The sequence below is a fragment of the Delphinapterus leucas genome, chromosome 4 (genome assembly GCF_059928025.1).
Source record: "Delphinapterus leucas isolate spDelLeu-1000000601 "Yukka" chromosome 4, BTC_Dleu_Yukka2, whole genome shotgun sequence".
Classification (NCBI taxonomy): domain Eukaryota; kingdom Metazoa; phylum Chordata; class Mammalia; order Artiodactyla; family Monodontidae; genus Delphinapterus; species Delphinapterus leucas.
Genome location: NC_143132.1, coordinates 56,707,481 through 56,726,929, shown reverse-complemented (window position 1 = coordinate 56,726,929; position 19,449 = coordinate 56,707,481). Strand labels below are relative to the sequence as shown.

The 19,449-nt window shown below is 39.0% G+C and overlaps 1 pseudogene; it reads right to left on the bottom strand.

The window, feature by feature from the left end:
* The window catches only part of LOC111172323 (lysocardiolipin acyltransferase 1 pseudogene), a 60,388-nt pseudogene that overhangs the window by 7,651 nt on the left and 33,288 nt on the right, over positions 1 to 19,449 (bottom strand).

Below are 19,449 nucleotides of genomic sequence, written 5' to 3'. Positions count from 1 at the left end.
ATGATATCACTTATATGTGGAATCTAAAATATGACACAAATCAAACTATCTAAAAAACAGAAACAGACTCACAGACATAGAGAACAGACTTGTGGTTGCCAAGGAGGGGTAGGGTAGGGATGGATTGGGAGTTTGGGATTAGCAGATGCAAACTATTATATACAGAATGCATAAACAACAAGGTCCTACAGAGAAGTATATTTAATACCCTGTGATAAACCATAATGGAAAAAAATATAAAAAAGAATATATATATATATACACACACACACACATATATATATACACACATATATATACACATACATATATATATACACACACCCAACTGAATCACTTTGCTGTACAGCAAAAATTAACACACCGTAAATCAACTGTATTTTAAATAAAAATATAAATAAAACGTGAAGTTTTAAAATACCTTCTCTGATTTCAACACTTCACTATCCCTTCCTTGTTTTAGCATTCTCCCAAAGTCATGGTAATGAGGGATAATATCAGGAAAAGTCAGATAAGCACTGGAGCCTTTGCTCCAAACTTTGAGACTGCCTGACTTCACTGTGCCCAGCCTACCTCCTCCATACATTACTCAACTCTACATCATAGCCCATGGACTTTCTCCTGTGTCCAGCATTAATAGGCTAGCAGCCAAGTTATTAAGATCCTACCTGTATCCTTGATAAAAATGAAGGCAAATTTTTTTTATTAAAGAAACAGTTTTTCTTGGTGATGTTGTTTAATAGATAAGGACAATGCCAGATGCAGAAGATGAGGCTGTAGCCCAGCTTACTCTCTAACTAGCTCTGATTCTCAACCTCCAATGCTTGAGCAAGTCCATCCAGAAGAGCTTCCCATCCCAGTTCTGAGTGAAACCACCTTCAGTGCCTACAGTAGAACTTTGGTAAATAACCTTTTAAATGCATCCACAGAGGCAACGATTGTTGACACAGACGATCTAAAAAGTGAGAGACTCTGGCAGTTCGTAATTATCACTCTTAAATAAAATACTTAAACTCACTGGTCCTCAGTTCTTTTGCTTTAAATAACTATGTTTTTCTGTGTGCTCTCTTAGGTCCTCCCAGCTAAATATTTCTATGAGCTACAGCAAAAGAATGAGACTGAGATGTGCCATAATGCTTGAAGGGAAACATCTGATATTAGAGCAGTGTGTTTGGTATCCACAGTGAGGACTTAGTATTCATGTAAGTCAAAAGTGTCTGCATTTGATATAGTCTATAATGAAAGACAGGCTTGATAAATAGCAAATGGTTTGGAATTACAAATAAAGCCTTAGGGGTTGTCTCATTTATACAACCTTCCAAAGAATTACAGGCAGCCTAAATAAAGAGCCTTATTTCCCCGATCATGGTGAAGATCATTTTGGGTACAGCAAGAATTCTTACAAAGGCTGGTCTTCCCTGATGTCCATGAGGTACCGTGTAACAATGTAAAGGACACAAATCTCAGAGTTGACATAACTGGATTGGAGGTCAGATTCCATTACTTCCAACTGTATGTCCTTAGGCAAATAAATTACCCTCTCTGATTTTGTTGGTTTAGCTATAAAATGGGATGTTGTTATGTGTATTACCTGCTTCAAAAGGTTATTGTGAAGAAAAGTGATTTAATACATGTTAAAGGAATTTGGAAACAGAAAGGCTACATGTAATTATAAAGCTATTTTTACGGGGAAACTTAAGTAGGCAGAATACACTTCTCTCTTTACAGAGGTCATAATCCTATTCTGGGGCAAGGAGCTAACTGATTAAACATCTTTTCCATGTCACATGTTAATAGCAAAGATTACAGGCTCCGACATTCATTTTTGCAATAGTAAGATCCATACATTAAAGCCACCATTTTTTTGTGTGCTATGAATCTCCCATCTGTTTTGTACTCTCTCCCAGAAAGAGACTGGTGTTATTTTTCAAAGTAGATGTCAGCTTTCAGGCTCTGGAGCTCCTAAGTGCATCTGAGCTGGTGCATCCTCCACCACCCGTCATCAGCAGATGGATCTTGTCTAAGTGATTTGGATTACTGGATAAGAGCAAGATTTGGAACATGAACTTGTTCAAGGAATATATGCTCAAGGAATTCATATATTTGGTAAAACAGGTTAAATGTGTATGTGAAAAAATCATTTTTTCCTCTTCATTATTTCCAGTATTAAAAATAAAATAAATAAAAATAGCTTGCTACTAATGGCACTGAAGAGTCCAAAAAAGGACCAAAAACATTTGGCATTTTGGTGTTGAAGGAAAACCAGTCCTTTTTTGTTGTTATAATAAGTGAAGCCTGAAAGGACCATGCGGAGAGGAAGATGAATCTAAGCTACGTCAAACTAGCAGGGAAATGGCACCTGTGAAGAAGCCTATTGGCAACTTCAACGATGATTTGTCAGGTTTGATTAAAACCTGAATTAAGCAGTTCTCATTAGAACCTCAGAAGGATGAATTATGCAGCATAAATAGATTACTCATGCCCTGATAGAAACACTGGCACCACACACCCTGCTAGTAACTTTCAATTACATTGATAAATGAGAAGTTAAACTGTAATTTGTTTAGCACTATCCATTTTGTCTCTAATATCCTGCCACTTTTGTTTGTATTGTGACTAAAAAAACAAGGCCGCAATGAAACAGTCCTCTAGATTAGTGTCACACTCCAGACCAGGAGATAATGGGGGGTAGAGTTATGATTGGAAAAGGGACCCCAAGAAGAGTGAAAGGTGTTCTTTATCTCCAATGCTGCCCCAGGTATTTATTAAGGTTGTATAATAAGTGCATTTAGGATTTATCTTCACTTACAAATAAAATAGCCAGATTATGGGATAATCTACTAATGACAATGTCTTGAAAGTGCTATTGGAAAATTTAATGTCATTGGTCATGGACTGGACTTGTTAACTAGCCAGTGAGTCAACAGATTTCATTGGCCATAGTTAATCTTTATAACACTTCCAAAAAAGAGACGGCAGCAAAAGCACTTACCATGTTGGTCGCCATTTCCTCCCCTCAGCTGTTTATAAGCATCAATTAAATTTATATCTGATCTCATCCTTTTAGTTCCTGACACACAGTCATTTTTCCTATTAATGCAGATTGCGAAAAATTGGGCTAGGCATTGTGGGAAAGAAGGAAGGCGTCAAAAATGGATACCTGCATTTTCCAAATGAAACTGTTTTTTGGGGTTCTTTTTGCCCCAACTTTGAGGCCCATCTTTAGCATGGTGATGCACCCAATAAAACAAAAATCCAACTCCTCAAAGACTTGAAAAGCAGTATGCCTACAGGGAAGTCTCCAGTAGAGGGAGAAAAAGACGAACTGTATCTAATGACTCATACAAAAAAAAAAAACAACTTCTTAAAATCTCTACCCATATCTGCCTCTCCCTGGATTTCCAGCAGAGGAAGGAGCTGGTAAAACTCTTCTCACCCAACCTCAAAATTTCTCCAAACTTCCTTGGTTTCACTACTCCATCTCCTCTCCTGCTGCCCTCTTCTTGCTTCTGAACCTTTTCTCTTCTTCCAAGCCTAAGTGCAGGCTAAGAATGTAAATTAAGTTTGCTCAGTTTCCTCCAGTTATCTTCTCCATCCATGACTCTAATCAGACAAGAACCATGATCCAAGTACCATAATGAATGCTCCTGATTACAGAGGAGAAAGGGTCTCATCACTTACCTTTCAATATTTTTACCGCAGTTCTATTACACCAAGGGGCTGGGGAGACCTCCCAAAAGAAATGAACGCTAGAAATTTCACTGACAGTGGTTTCTGCTGTCAAGGTTTGAAGGCAAATTCCTCTTAGCTTTTCATCTCACTCCAAAGCAGCTGTATGCCAGCTTAGATCAGAGGCTTTCAGAACCTTCCCCCTTTTATATAAAAGAACTTCATGTTGAGAGGAAAGAAATGTGAGAGGAAATTTTTAGTACAGAGGCATACAAAAGAAAGAGAAAAAAGAAGAGGAATGAGATTTTAGGTAAGAAACCATTAAAGACAAACTACATACTTCAAACTTATCCTGAAGCTTGGAGTAGGGAGAGAGACCATAAAGAAAAAAAGAGTCCAGAATCCTGGAATTAGAGTCCTGCTCTTCCATTTGTATTAGGAAAATCACCTCCCTGGGCCTCTGTTTACTCCTGTATAAAGTCAGGGAATTTGACTAAAGGATCTGAAAAGCCCACATCCCTTGCTTTTATGAATCCTTCTTCATCTAATCTGCCTTCTAACCATCGCTCTAACCACCCCCATCACTGCTATAATCCTCAGGATTTTAACTGTGTGCTTGTCCACACAGTCTGAAGATGTGTTGTGTTTTGCTTCATGTTCTATGCAAACTCCAGCAGTCCCTGAATGCATGTACATTATCTCTATTATTAAATTCATCACCTACCAAAAAAAATAGTTTAATTACCTGATCGATTATGATACTGCACTAAGTCTACAGAATAATGACTTCACAGGAGTTAACAAATTAAGATAAATGAAGCTGCCATGAATGCAGCTACACATACAAAAAAAGAATAAACAGCATTAAATTAAAACACATCTGACCAGTAAGATGGAAGCTATTGAGTGTTTAGCCATGAACTATATATATCTATTAATATCTATATATCTAATGGATAATCTCTTTTGAAATAGTCACCTAGAGAAAAAATGTTCAGCTGTTAGAATTGTTCAGTGATCACACACTAAACTCAGAGGCATTTCTATATTGCCCTTCCTCAACTTTATTTCCCAAAATGGAACTTACTGACTTTCTAATCTGACTTATTCCCTGGACTTAATTTTAAACGCTCTTGGTTTATTCTTAAGATAAGGATAAAAACCATGCTTCAGGTTCCAGAGGAAAGAAATTCAAAGGAAGAATTCTAAAATAACATGACTTAACTATTAGTATCTAATTTTCCAAGGTAAATACTGTGAAAAAAACAGCACTCACTTGAAAGTAAAAATTCTAGATCAAGAAAAATATTAGATTATTTTCAGTCATACATTCAATATGCCAAGCTCATCTTGGGAGTAAGGAGTGCTTTGGTGATAAGAAAACACTTCACATTAGGCCTCAGGATAAGATGCCATTACGTGCAAGGAAGGATCTGTTCACTGCTCAGCTCACTGCTGGGCACTAAATCAACATTGTTATGTGTCTGACCGAACAAGACACAAATCTTATTTACATTTCAGAAAACTGAGCACAAGTCATTGAATTATTTGCAGGAGGCTGAATCAGAGATAGGATGAGCCTTCTTAAATCCCTGGTTCTATTCTAAGACTTCTGACACCTAGAATCAGAACAGTGTTTGTAATAAATTGAATTTTGATTATTTTGATATTTTATTGAAAAAAATCTAATAAAATGATCAAAAGAAAAAAAATTTTTTTCATGCATCTCCTTTTTATCATACAAATCCTTCCCTTCTCTCCAGAATACTGAAGTAATACTCGAATATAAATTCACTGTAATATTCATATGGACCCAAAATAAATTTGATTCCATGTGAGGGCCTGAGAGAATCTCTTAATCATCAAGTCTTGCAGTGAGGAGAGAGGAAACATCCCTTAATTTTTTTCTTTTACAAAATTATTTACATTGTTAAACAATTCTACAAGACTTAAAAAAAACATATTCAACAGACCTCTGATCTTCCTCCCACATACACATTCACACCTTCCTTCCCTGACACTGAAATGTCTTAAACTCAGAATTTCATTGACTCCACCTCTCCAGAAAATCCACCTGCCTTCATTCAAGGGAAGGGAGCAGTGGGTACCTGACAGTGTGGGCTGAAGAAGGAAATCTAGGGATCAAGTTCTTAAACAGCCTTTCTAATAATAATCCTGCTTTTCAGTCCTACTCACAGTCCTATTTCAAAGATATCTCATGTCTCCATGGGACCCACACTGCCTTGCTACTTGGCTCCACTCCCTACCCAAACTACATTTCAACTTCCTTTGGTCTGCTGATTTCAGCTTTCGTCCATCTACTACGTTGCCACCTCCTCTATGGTTTCCTTGACACTGTGGATTTACAACTTTAAAAAAATCACCTTATTGCCCTAAAACTGGGATTTTAAGAGGAATCATGAATTCAACTGTTCATGCTATACTTAGCCAAAAATCTGCTATATTTAGTCAAAAATCTCAACTTTCGTTTCTTACTCTAAACCCTTATATATTGATAATTGACTTGTATATTTTCTGTAACTTAAAAATAAATTTAAAATTAAGCCCATGGAATCCATGACGGTTCTTTCCCTACTCAGGCTTTCTATAAGTTTTCACCATTTTCTATTATGTGGCTAATTCTAGATGGTTAAACTTGTTTGAAGTTGGGTCTCTGACTCAGTGCACCCTTGTGTAGAGTCCAAATACATTCAAAATGATAATTAGCAAAAAAAAAAAATCAGTCATGTCACCCATGACTTATTATGAACTATTTTCATAATAGTTATGAAAACCAAGTGTTGGCTTTCTCTACAAAATGATTCAGGGTATAGTCTGTGGAGGTTTTTCCAAAAGTCCAGAGCAACCATGTGCCCCAGAGGTTGTTCAGGCAGCTGCTTATAAACATACTTGAAACACAGTTCTTAAGATGTCCTTTTGCTTGGAGTTGGCTCTCTCTTTTCCCTTTTAAAATAAACAATCTTACTTATTCTTCAAGGCACGGCTCAAATATAACTTCCCCTCTTTGGCATTCTCTTTTCTCTTCCATTTCCATGGGAGAATCAATTACCCCATTATCTGAGCTCTTTTAATATTTTGTACATGCTTCTACTGTAGTATGTAACACACAATGTACTGAGATGATTTATTGTCTATACCTCCACTATATTTTGAACTCCTCAAAGACAGGATCTGTGTTCCATTCTTTTTGGTATCACCAGTAGCTAGCAGAGTACCTATAACTCAAAAGAGCATCAGTAAATAATCTTGAACTTAATCACAATGACACAAATATCCTCTACTCTGAGAAAGCCCAGGACTGCACAAGGAGAAATGAGATGAAAACTCAATTCAAACTCTAAAATAAAGAGAAGCTTTATGTATTAATCCAATTCCCCCTCACTAAAACTACCTGAGGAAGGTATCATCCTCTGAGAGATGAAGGAATAGAGACTCAAATAACTTGGTCAAAATCAAAGCTAGTAAACATTAGAATAAGAGCATTTTCACCCCCATCTGATTCCAAAGCTAGAGCTCTTGAAATTTTTTCTTTTTAATGCTTCTTTCCTGGAGATCAGAGAATACAACATGCAAAAAAGGAACAGTTTTTCATCTCTGTTTTGCCAGATCTTGGTATATAACTGACTAAAGTCCTCAAATATAAGTCATGTCCAAATGTTTGTTTTTTGACTTATTTTTTACATGGTTCATTTCTGAACCATTACATCTGCCATGGTTAGTTAAGCCTGCTGTGAGCCTGTACAGTCTGAGACTGCTATTACTTTAAATGGTAGTTCTTAGTGCATGAAGATGATGCTCCCAACTGTTCTACCTTCAGAGAAGGAAGGTGGGTACAACCAATTCCTTGACTTCTGTTCTCAACCACATATTGTGCACCTGCAATTTGCATACTTTGGGAAGTGTGCCTACTGGGGCCTTGATTTTTTTGTGTTTAGAAAAGTGAAATGTGGGATACATGCATAACACAGTAAATCTTGCTGGAATGCACACTTGGTGCTTTTTATCTTCTTTGACTCCTTTGGGCACCTACATATTGGCTACAACACTCAAGTTTGAGTGTACATATCTACATCTCTATATACAGATTCCTATATAGTTAACATTGCTATGCAATGTGAACAAAAAGTTTTTTATATCAATTTCGAATCCCTCTTCTCCACTGACTACTAATCAGTGTGGCCAAGAATAATTGTTTCCATTGTGGAAAGTCTGATTTTCATTCTCCTAGATCTCACTGGCGTCTAGATTCCAGATATCTCATAGATTCTTATGCCTTACATGTCATGCTCTCTGTGTCACGATAGGTGGGAAGCAGAACATAAATCCTTGGCGTCCACCATTCCCAAACCTGCTGCAGGCTTCTTACTTAAAGCATTTGCAGCTCTTAATAGAGGGCTTTATCTACTTGCCAAAAATGCTCATCCCAGGCACAGGGGAGTCCAGAGGTGGCAGAAAGGTGATGTCTCTGGAGCAGCCTTCAGAAGCTGACAAAGAGAGGTGTGTCCTGCACTGACTCCCCGGAGGTGCCCAATAGGACTAAGCCCTGCTGTGTCACTGTGGTGATCGTCTCATTAGAATATCAGCTTCCCTCCCTTCTCTACCTCACTTCCCTATTGGCACTACTGGGATTGCCTCACATCTGACCTCCAGCCCTGAAGCCTAGAACAGAGAAAAGGCCACTTTAAGAACAGTGCTTAGTAGGTGATACTTCGGAGATTTACTCCCTCCACTCTGCAGAGAACAATGCCAGATCCTAACTCTCTCATCCCACCAGGACTGGCTTCTGCTTATTTCCTCCATTCATCAGTTCTCCCAAACCTGGGTGTCCTGTGACAAGGTCTCTACTCTGAACACTGTAGCACAATTAGGGGTCTTTTAAATTCCTTAGGGCAAGAAGAGTCACTGTCCTGCCTGTGTCCAGGATGAAAATGGATTCCCTCCACCCTAACCACTGAGTGGTGCCTTTGCAGCTCCAGTCACTCCTTCCTTGACAAGCTGCAGGCCACAATGTCCTTTTGCCTAGTCTTCTCAAATGAGCATTTACTATCTTTTTCCTCTTGTAAGCTACGTGCATACACACAAACTTTTACTTTACTTATAAATGTGTTCATTTATTATTGCTGTTACTATAATAAATCATAAATGTAGTGTCATAAAACAACAAAAAAATCTTACAGATCTGGAGATGAGAAATCTGAAACAAGTCTCACAGGGCTAAAATCAAAGTGTTGGTAGGGCTGGCATTTCTTTTGGAGACATTATGGGAGAACCAGTTTTCTTGCCTTTTCCAGCTTCCAATCTGCATTCCTTAGCTAGTGGCCCCATTCCTCCATTTTCAAAGCCAGCATCTTTAAAGTAAGTCCTTTTCATGCTGCCATCCTCTTCCACTTATAAGGACCTTTGTGACCACATCGGGCCCACCCAGATATCTCAAAGTCAGCTTAGTAGCAACTTTAATTACATCTGTAACCTTAATTCCCTTTGCCATATAAACTAACATGTTCACAGTTTCCAGGAATTGGGATATAGACATCTTTGGGAGGTGGGGGCATTATTCTACCAATCACAATAAGTTTAAAAATGCTCATTAGGTTACTTACTGCTGTCAGACCTAAATTATTCTAGATGCTGTGTATAAGGATGATCCTACTACCCCACTCACTCTAGAAACAACATCCATCTAAAACACTGAATACTGTACATTACCAATAGTTGCCATCATTCAGAACCTATGATGTGTCAGGTATTCGATGTACTAAACAATGTTTAATAGTTACAGCATGGCCTTCAGAATTACAATGGTCTGGAATTCAAGTTGTACTCTGCCACCTACTAAATAGATATCACTCTGGACAAGTTAATTAACCCCTTTGAATCTCATTCTATCAAATGTTAAAGAGACAGTATACCTCCTTCATAGTGGCGATTTGATCACTTTATTATTTTAACTGACACCAGAATTCCTTATTGTAATATTTGTCATTGTTTGGAAAAATTGAGAGGAATATTTGATTACATAAAGGATTACCTCATGTTTTTACCTTTTAATGCTCCCAAAATTAATCCAAAATGACAGCTGAGAAATTAGCATGTTAGTAACCCATAATGTTGAGAATGAGAGAGGAGGAAACAGTGAGAAGAATCACTTCAACAAATATTTGAGAGACGAAAAATAAATGGTGTGGTAACTGACATATCAGAATACAGGAAGCTAAAGTCTACATCAGCATCAGAGGGTACCAAAAAAGAAGCTAGCCAATTTACCCAACAAAACATCTGGAAGCTCAGCCTTTGGAATCAGTCAGCACTAAAACTGGAAGGGCTGGGGTGAACAAAGAGAAAATGGCTAAGATCTATACTCATAGTAAGTGGCATGGAGACCTTTCCACCCAGGTTCTCTTTTTCAGTCTGTGCAGCCAGGCAACTGTTCCTCAACCTCAGCTCTGTGAGAGAGGGGATATGTTCTCCTGTGGAGAAATGGAGTCAGTAAGGGTCCTCCTAATGTGGGAACAAGAGACACACGGAAAAGGGGATGATTCATGGTACTGAAAAGCAGGGACTATGCATAAGTTCACATACTGAACTACAGGCATCTTAGACCTCAATCCTCATCAGGAAGAAAACTAGAGGATTTTTGTTTAGGTAACTAAACAGTTCACATATTGACCTTTGACTGACCCTCAATGAAATAAATAGCTTTCTATTGAAGGCCATCAGACAACAAGTCCATCTACCATTAAACAGAACTTCTAACCAGAATTTTAGTGACAAGTATCAATGGAAAGTTAAAGTTTCCTGGACATTTGAGTAAGTATCCAAAGTGAAAGATCAAAACAAACAGAAACCAAAAAAGAAGATAAAAGGCAATGAAGAAGAAAATCAACATAACATGCAAGATATTCAGAGAGACATAACTCTTTCTCTAAAACTAAAAAATGATGCAGTGAAAAAAGGACTGTCTTAGAATTTAAAAATGAGCTCCTGGGGGCAGAGTCAAAATGGCATACTAGGAGGACGCAGAATTTGCATCTCCTCACAACTAGGGCACCTACTAGGCACAGTGGGGGACCACAGACAACCAAGCGGACGGGAGGAAACCCCAGTGGCGGGGAGGAGAAGTGGAGGCGGGGCGGGACTGGCATCCCTGAGGGGCAGCTGGGGGAGGGAAAGGGATCCCACACCCAAAGGGTGAAATTGGGGGACCACTGGGAGGGCAGAGGATCAAAAGGGAGAGTGGCGAGGTTTCCCCTGTCCACTTGGGCCCCCAGGAGCCTGCTGAGATACCGGGCGTGATCCTCTGTCCATCGAGGCCCCCTCCAGCCATGCGGGTCCTGAGGGAGTGGGAGGGAGGAAAGGGGGAGGAAAAGTAAAGGCCGGACCTCCGGGACCGGCACCCCTGAGGGGGGACTGGGGGAGGGGAGGAGTTCCTACACCTAGCAGGACCCACCCATTGTTAGGGGTCCAGAGGGGATCGGAGAGACCCTGGGGGAGATGGTGGGGGAGGGGTGCGAAAGAACAGAAAGGAACATGGCCAGTGCTTTTCCTGTCCGCTTAGGCACCAGGGAGCTTGTTGGGCTCCCAGGCCTAATCCTCTGCCCTTGGAGCCTCCCTGCTGCTGTGCAGAGCCCAAGCCCCACCCCTACACCCCCACCCAGGGCCCTACCTCTACACTTGGAGACCCCCTCTGAGACCCCCTCCAAACGTGCTGAGCCTAAACCCCACCCACACACCCCCACCCAGGGCCTTACCTCCAAACTCCAAAACTCCACACTCCAGAGGCCCTCCTTTCGAGGCTGCCTCTCCCCTTCCCAGCAGGTCCTAAGCAGAGGCCCCACCCCACGCTTCAATGTTGCCCCGCCTAGGCCCCCGCCCCCAAGGCCTTTTCGAGCTGCATGGATCCTGAGCCTAGGCGCCCCCCTACGCTCAAACGTCACCCCCCACCCACATAGATCCCGTCCCACCCTAAACCCCGCCCCTGCAGAAGTTCCACCTCCACCTAAACTCTGCCCCCTATAGCCAAGGCTTTTTTTTTTCTGTTGTGGTTTTATTTTACCTTGTTGCAGTTGTTCCAATTATATTTTTACTTTTCCTAATATATTTTTTATCTTTCTAATTTTATTTTGTTTTTTATTCTTTGTTATTGTATTGCTCCTTGCTTTTTTTTTTTTCTCCATGCCGCACAGCTTGTGGGACCTTGGTTCCCAGGCCGGAGGCCAGGCCCGAGCTCCTGTGGTGGGAACTCCAAGTCCAAACCGCTGGACTAACAGAGAACCTCAGACCCCAGGGAATATTAATCAGAGTGAGGCCTCCCTGAGTTCCTCATCTCAGCACCAAGACCCGGCTCTATCCAACTGCCTGCAAACTCCAGTGCTGGACATCTCCAGCCAAACAACAGGAATACAGCCCCACATATAAAAAAAAAAAAAACATGAAATGACAAAAAAATTTGTAACAGACGAAGGAGCAACGTAAAAACCTACCAGACCAAACAAACGAAGACAAAATAGGCAACGTACCTGAAAGAGAATTTAGAGTAATGATAGTAAAGATGATCCAAAACCTCGGAAACAGAATGGAGAAAATACAAGAAACATTCAACAAGGATCCAGAAGAACTAAAGAGCAAACAAACAGTGATGAACAACACAAAAATTGAAATTAAAAATACTCTAGAAGGAATCAACAGCAGAATAACTGAGGCAGAGGAACAGACAAATGAGTCAGAAGATAAAATGGTGGAAATAACTGTCAGGGAGCAGAATAAAGAAAAAAATGAAAAGGATTGAGGACAGTCTCAGAGACCTCTGGGACAACAGTAAATGCACCAACATTCGAATTATGGGGGGTCACGGAAGAAGAAGAGAAAAAGAAAGGGTCTGAGAAAATATTAGAAGACATTATAGTCAAAAACTTCCCTAACATGGGAAAGGAAATAGTCAATAGAGTTCAGAAAGTGCAGAGTCCCATACAGGATAAATCCAAAGAGAAACATGCCGAGACACATGTTAATCAAACTATCAGAAATTAAATACAAAGAAAAAATATTAAAAGCAGCAAGGGAAAAGCAACAAGTAACGTACAAGAGAATCCCCGTAAGGTTAACAGATGATCTTTCAGCAGAAACTCTACAAGCCAGAAGGGAGTAGCAGGATATATTTAAAGTGATGAAAGGGAAAAACCTACAACCAAGATTATTCTACCCAGCAAGGATCTCCTTCAGATTCCACAGAGAAATTAAAACCGTTACAGACAAGCAAAAGGTACAAGAATTCAGCACCAACAAACCAGTTTTACAACAAATGCTAAGGAACTTCTCTAAGCGGGAAACACAAGAGAAGAAAACGACACACAAAAACAAACGCAAATCAATGAAGAAAATGGTAATAGGAACATACTTATCGATAATCACCTTGAATGAAAATGGATAAATGCTCCAACCAAAAGACACAGACTGGCTGAATGGATACAAAAACAAGACGCTTATATACACTGTCTACAAGAGACCAACTTCAGACCTAGGGACACATACAGACTGAAAGTAACGAGATGGAAAAAGATATTCCATGCAAATGGAAATCACAAGAAATTGGAGTAGCAATACTCATATCAGATACATTAGACTTTAAAATAAAGACTGTTTAATAAAGAGATAAGGAAGGACACTACATAACGATCAAGGGATCAATCCAAAAAGAAAACGTAGCAATTATAAATATTTATGCACCCAACATAGGAGCACCTCAATACGTAAGGCAAATGCTAGCAGCCATAAAAGGAGAAATTGACAGTAACACAATAATAATGGGGGACTTTAACACCCCACTTAAACCAACAGACAGATCATCCAGAAAGAAAACAAATAAGGAAACACAAGTTTTAAATGACACAATAGACCAGATAGACTTAATTGATATTTTTAGGACATTCCACTTGAAAGCGGAAGAATACACTTTCTCCTCAAGTGCACATGGAACATTCTCCAGAATAGATCACATTTCAGGTCACAAATCAAACCGTGGAAAATTTAAGAAAACTGAAATCGTACCAAGCATCTTTTCCAGTCACAATGCTATGAGAAATCAATTACAGGAAAAAACAGTAAAAAACACAAATACATGGAGGCTAAACAGTGTGCTGCTAAATAACCAAGAGATCACTGAAGAAATCAAAGAGGAAATCAAAAAATACCTAGAAACAAATGACAACAAAAACATGATCCAAAACCTATGGGACACAGCAAAAGCAGTTCTAACAGGGAAGTTCATAGCAATTCAAGCTTACCTCAAGAAACAAGAAAAATCTCAAATAAACAATCTAACCTTACACCTAAAGCAACTAGAAAACGAAGAAAAAAGAAAACCCAAAATTAGTAGAAGGAAAGAAATCATAAAGATGAGAGCAGAAATAAATGAAATAGAAACAAAGAAAATAGCAAAGATCAATAAAATTAAAAGCTGGTTATTTGAGAAGATAAAAAAAACTGATAAACCATTAGCCAGATTCATCAAGAAAAAAAATGGAGATGATGTAAATCAATAAAATTAGAAATGAAAAAAGAGAGATTAAAACTGACACTGCAGAAACACAAAAGATCATAAGAGACTACTACAAGCAACTATATGCCAATAAAATGGACAATCTGAAAGAAATGGACAAATTCTTGGAAAAGTACAACCTTCCAAGATTTAACCAGGAAGAATTAAAAATAGAAACAGACCATTCACAGGTAATGAAATAGAAACTGTAATTAAAAATCTCCCAACAAACAAAAGTCCAGGACCAGATGGCTTCACAGGCGAATTCTATCAAACATTTAGAAAACAGTTAACACCTATACTACTCAAACTCTTCCAAAAAATTGCAGAGGGAGGAACACTCCCAAAATTGTTCTATGAGGCCACCATCACCCTGATACCAAAACCAGACAAGAGATATCACAAAAAAAGAAAATTATAGACCAATATCACTGATCAAAATAGATGCAAAAATCCTCAACACAATACTAGCAAGCAGAACCCAAAAACACATTAAAAGGATCATATACCATGATCAAGTGGGATTCACCCCAGGGCTGCAAAGATTCTTCAAAATATGCAAAACAATCAATGTGATATATCATATTAAAAAATTAAAGAATTAAAAACAATATGACCATCTCAATAGATGCAGACAAACCTTCTGACAAAATTCAACAGCCATTTATGATTAAAAACTCTCCAGAAAGTGGGCATTGAGGGAACCTACCTCAACATAATAAAAGCCATATACGACAAAACCACAGCAAACATCATTCTCAATGGTGAAAAAGTGAAAGCATTTCCTCTAAGATCTGGAACAAGACAAGGATGTCCACTCTTGCCACTAGTATTCAACATAGTATTGGAGGTCCTAGCCACAGCAATCAGAGAAGAAAAAGAAACAAAAGGAATAGAACTACAAGTTGGAAAAGAAGTAAAACTGTCACTTTTTGCTGATGACCTGATACTATACATAGAAAATGCTAAAGATGTCACCAGAAAATTACTAGAACTAATCAATGAATTTGGTAAGGTTGGAGGATACAAAATTAATACAGAAATCTCTTGCATTCCTATACACTAACAATGAAAGATCAGAAAGAGAAAATAAGGAAACACTCCCATTTACCATTGCAACAAAAAGAATAAAATACCTAGGAATAAACCTACCTAAGGAAACAAAACACCTGTACTCAGAAAACTGTAAAATACTGATGAAAGAAATCAAAGATAACATAAACAGATGGAGAGATATACCATGCTCCCAGACTGGAAGAATCAACATTGTGAAAATGACTGTACTACCCAAAGCAACCTAAAGATTCAGTGCGATCCCTATCAAACTGGCATTTTTCACAGAACTAGAACAAAAAATTTCACAATTTGAATGGAAACACAAAAGACCCCGAAGAGCCAATGCAATCTTCAGGAAGAAAAGGGGAACTCGAGGAATCAGGCTCCCAGACTTCAGACTATACTACAAAGCTACAGTAATCAAGACAATATGGTACTGGCACAAAAACAGAAATATAGATCAATGGAACAGGATAGAAAACCCAGATATAAACCCACACACATATGGTCGTCTTCTCCTTGATAAAGGAGGCAAGAATATACAATGAGGAAAGACAGCCTCTTCAATAAGTGGTGCTAGGAAAACTGGACAGCTACATGTAAAAGAATGAAATTAGAATAGTCCCTAACACCATACACAAAAATAAACTCAAAATGGATTAAAGACCTAAATGTAAGGCCAGACACTATCAAACTCTTAGAGGAAAACATAGGCAGAACACTCTATGACATAAATCCCAGAAAGATCCTTTTTGACCCACCTCCTAGAGTAAGGGAAATGAAAATAAAAATAAACAAGTGGGACCTAATGAAACTTAAAAGCTTTTGCACAGCAAGGGAAACCATAAACAAGACGAAAAGACAACCCTCAGAATGGGAGAAAATATTTTCAAAGGAAGCAACTGACAAAGGATTAATCTCCAAAATATACAAGCAGCTCATGCAGCTCAGTATCACAAAAACAAACAACCCAAGGCTTCCCTGGTGGCGCAGTGGTTGAGAGTCCCGCCTGCCGATGCAGGGGACACGGGCTCGTGCCCCGGTCCGGGAAGATCCCACATGCCATGGAGCGGCTGGGCCTGTGAGCCATGGCCGCTGAGCCTGCATGTCCGGAGCCTGTGTTCCACAATGGGAGAGGCCACAACAGTGAGAGGCCCGCGTACCGCAAAAAAAAAAACAAAACACCCAAAAAACAATAAAACAAACAACCCAGTCCAAAAATGGGCAGATGACCTAAATAGACACTTCTCCATAGAAGATATACAGATGGCCAACACATGAAAGGATGCTCAACATCAATAATCATTAGAGAAATGCAAATCAAAACCACAATGAGGTATCACCTCACACCGGTCAAAATGGCCATCATCAGAGAAACTACAAACAATAAATGCTGGAGAGGGTGAGGAGAAAAGGGAATCCTCTTGCACTGTTGGTGGGAATGTATATTGGTACAGCCACTACAGAGAAAAGTATGGAGGTTCCTTAAAAAACTAAAAACAGAACTACCATATGACCCAGCAATCCCACTACTGGGCATATACCCTGAGAAAACCATAATTCAGAAAGAGACATGTACTACAATGTTCACTGCAGCTCTATTTACAATAGCCAGGACATGGAAGCAACCTAATATCCATCAACAGATGATTGGATAAAGAAGATATGGCACATATATATATAATGGACTATTACTCAGCCGTAAACAGGAACGAAATTGAGTTATTTGTAGTGAGATGGATGGACCTAGAATCTGTCGTACAGAGTGAAGTGAGAAGGAGAAAAACAAATACCATATGCTAATGCATATATATGGAATTAAAAAAAGCAGTACTGATGAACCTAGTGGAAGGGAAGGAATAAAGACACAGACGTAGAGAACAGACTCGAGGGCATGGAGGTAAAGGGGAAGCAGGGATGAAGTGAGAAAGTAGCACTGACATATATACACTAACAAATGTAAAATGGATGGCTAGTGGGAAGCTGCTGCGTAGCACACGGAGATCAGTTCGGTGCTTTGTGACCACCTAGAGGGATGGGATAGGGAGGGTGGGAGGGAGGCTCAAGGGGGAGGGGATATGGGGATATATGTATACATATAGCTGATTCACTTTGTTGTACAGCAGAAACTAACACAACATTGTAAAGCATTTATACTCCAATAAAGATGTGAAAGAAATTTTTAAAAGAGCTCCTGAAAATTAAAGATATTATAACTGATTTTTTTAATCAAAAGCAGAGATGGGGGCTTCCCTGGTGGCACAGTGGTTGACAGTCTGCCTGCCGATGCAGGGGACACGGGTTCGTGCCCCGGTCCGGGAAGATCCCACATGCCACGGAGCGGCTGGGCCAGTGAGCCATGGCCGCTGAGCCTGCGCATCCGGAGCCTGTGCTCCACAACGGGAGAGGCTGCAACGGTGAGAGGCCCGCGTACTGCATAAAAAAAAAAAAAGCAGAGATGGAAGTTATAGTTGGGAAATCCAGGAAATTAGACTAAAATGTAAAATGACATAGAATATAGGAAAGACATAACAAAATAAGAGAATTGCACCCTGCTTTCTGACATTTAATAGGAATTCCAGAAATCCTGAATACAGATATTATCAAAGAAATAATATTAGTTTTCCTTGAACTGAAATAAATAATTTTCCAGAAAGAGGGTGCTCAGGAATGCCCAGAACAATAAGAAACACCATTAGAAATTTTATCAAGACGTAAGGGAAGATTCTGAAAGTTTATAAGATAGCACACACACAGCCTTCATAAAATAATAGGCATTACATATTTCAGCAACACTAGATATTAAATGACAGCAAAGCTGAACCTCTGAACTTATGACACAAAATTATTCTTAATCTAGCATTCCAAACTAACTGTATCAGTCTTCATTGCAAACAAGAGAATGTACCCTGTAAGCTAAGAAAACTGAGTGTTTTAAAGGATAGTAGATAGCTCACTGAATCATTGGGAATGCTGGAGAAATAAGCTCAAGATCAGGGTTCCAGTACCAAGACCCAGAACTACACTGCAGAACCACCCTGATGGAAAAGCCATTTTATTTTACTACTGCACCAACCATGCACTGCAATTTCTCCTCCCATGACACCAGTGACACTAGTGCCCCTGAAAACCACATGCCTCTAAACCTTCACCAGCAAAATGGTTTCTTCCTATAACACTAAAGCTACTTGCTTCTGAATGTAACCCTGTACTGGTAAGGACTGTCTGATAAGATGAACTCACATAAGTGCCCCATAACTGCAAAGGAGGTTGGTGAAACGAGTATTCTGGATTATACCTTGTAGAGACAGAATTCACAGAATGGGAAATCATAAAAATATAAGGAGGATGTTTGAGAGAAACTCAACAGCCACTATTCCCATCAAATGAGAGATGTGTACTATTCCATAAATTATCAATCAAATGTGAGAGTATAATAAAAATATTTTCAGACATGCAGCAAATTCAAATAAATGCCATCACCCTTTCTTAGAGAGATGCTAGAAGATGAGCTCCACAAAATAAGGGAAAAAAACAAGAAAGTAATACATGGCATCCCAGACACAGGATCAAACACTGAAAAAGAATGAAGGGAATTCCAGGAGGACATCTGATCATGATGCCTAAAGTGTAACCAGCTGAGACCAGAGAAGGATGATAGACAAATGGGAGGAGGGCTTTCTAGTGCAAAAAAAAAAAAAAAAATGAATTAACTGATTTATTATCTCTTACATCTTAACATTTGAAAATATATTAGTAAGTGTTTGACAGTTTTATTGGAGCTTTTGGAAGAAATGCAAAATAGAAAAATATAAGCAATAATAAATATAGTAAAACAATAGAGTAAATTTGGGAAAGAAGAAATATAGTATACCACTTGGCTCAGTAGTAAATAATATTTAACTACTCAGTAACATAAAAACTGAGTACTGAGTTAATTAAATACATGCTAAATTACACTGAGAGAACACATGTGTACATGTGGAGTGGCGTGTATTAAGAGTGATAAATCCTGAATTACCATAACAGGAAGTCTAAAAACACTAAGATTGAAAAACTAATGAACAGCAGCACAAACATAAATATTTATAAAGATGCTGGAAAACTGCAGAAGATATCTACAAGATACCTGTAAAAGAGCTGAAGTTGATACATTAGGAGAGCAAGAC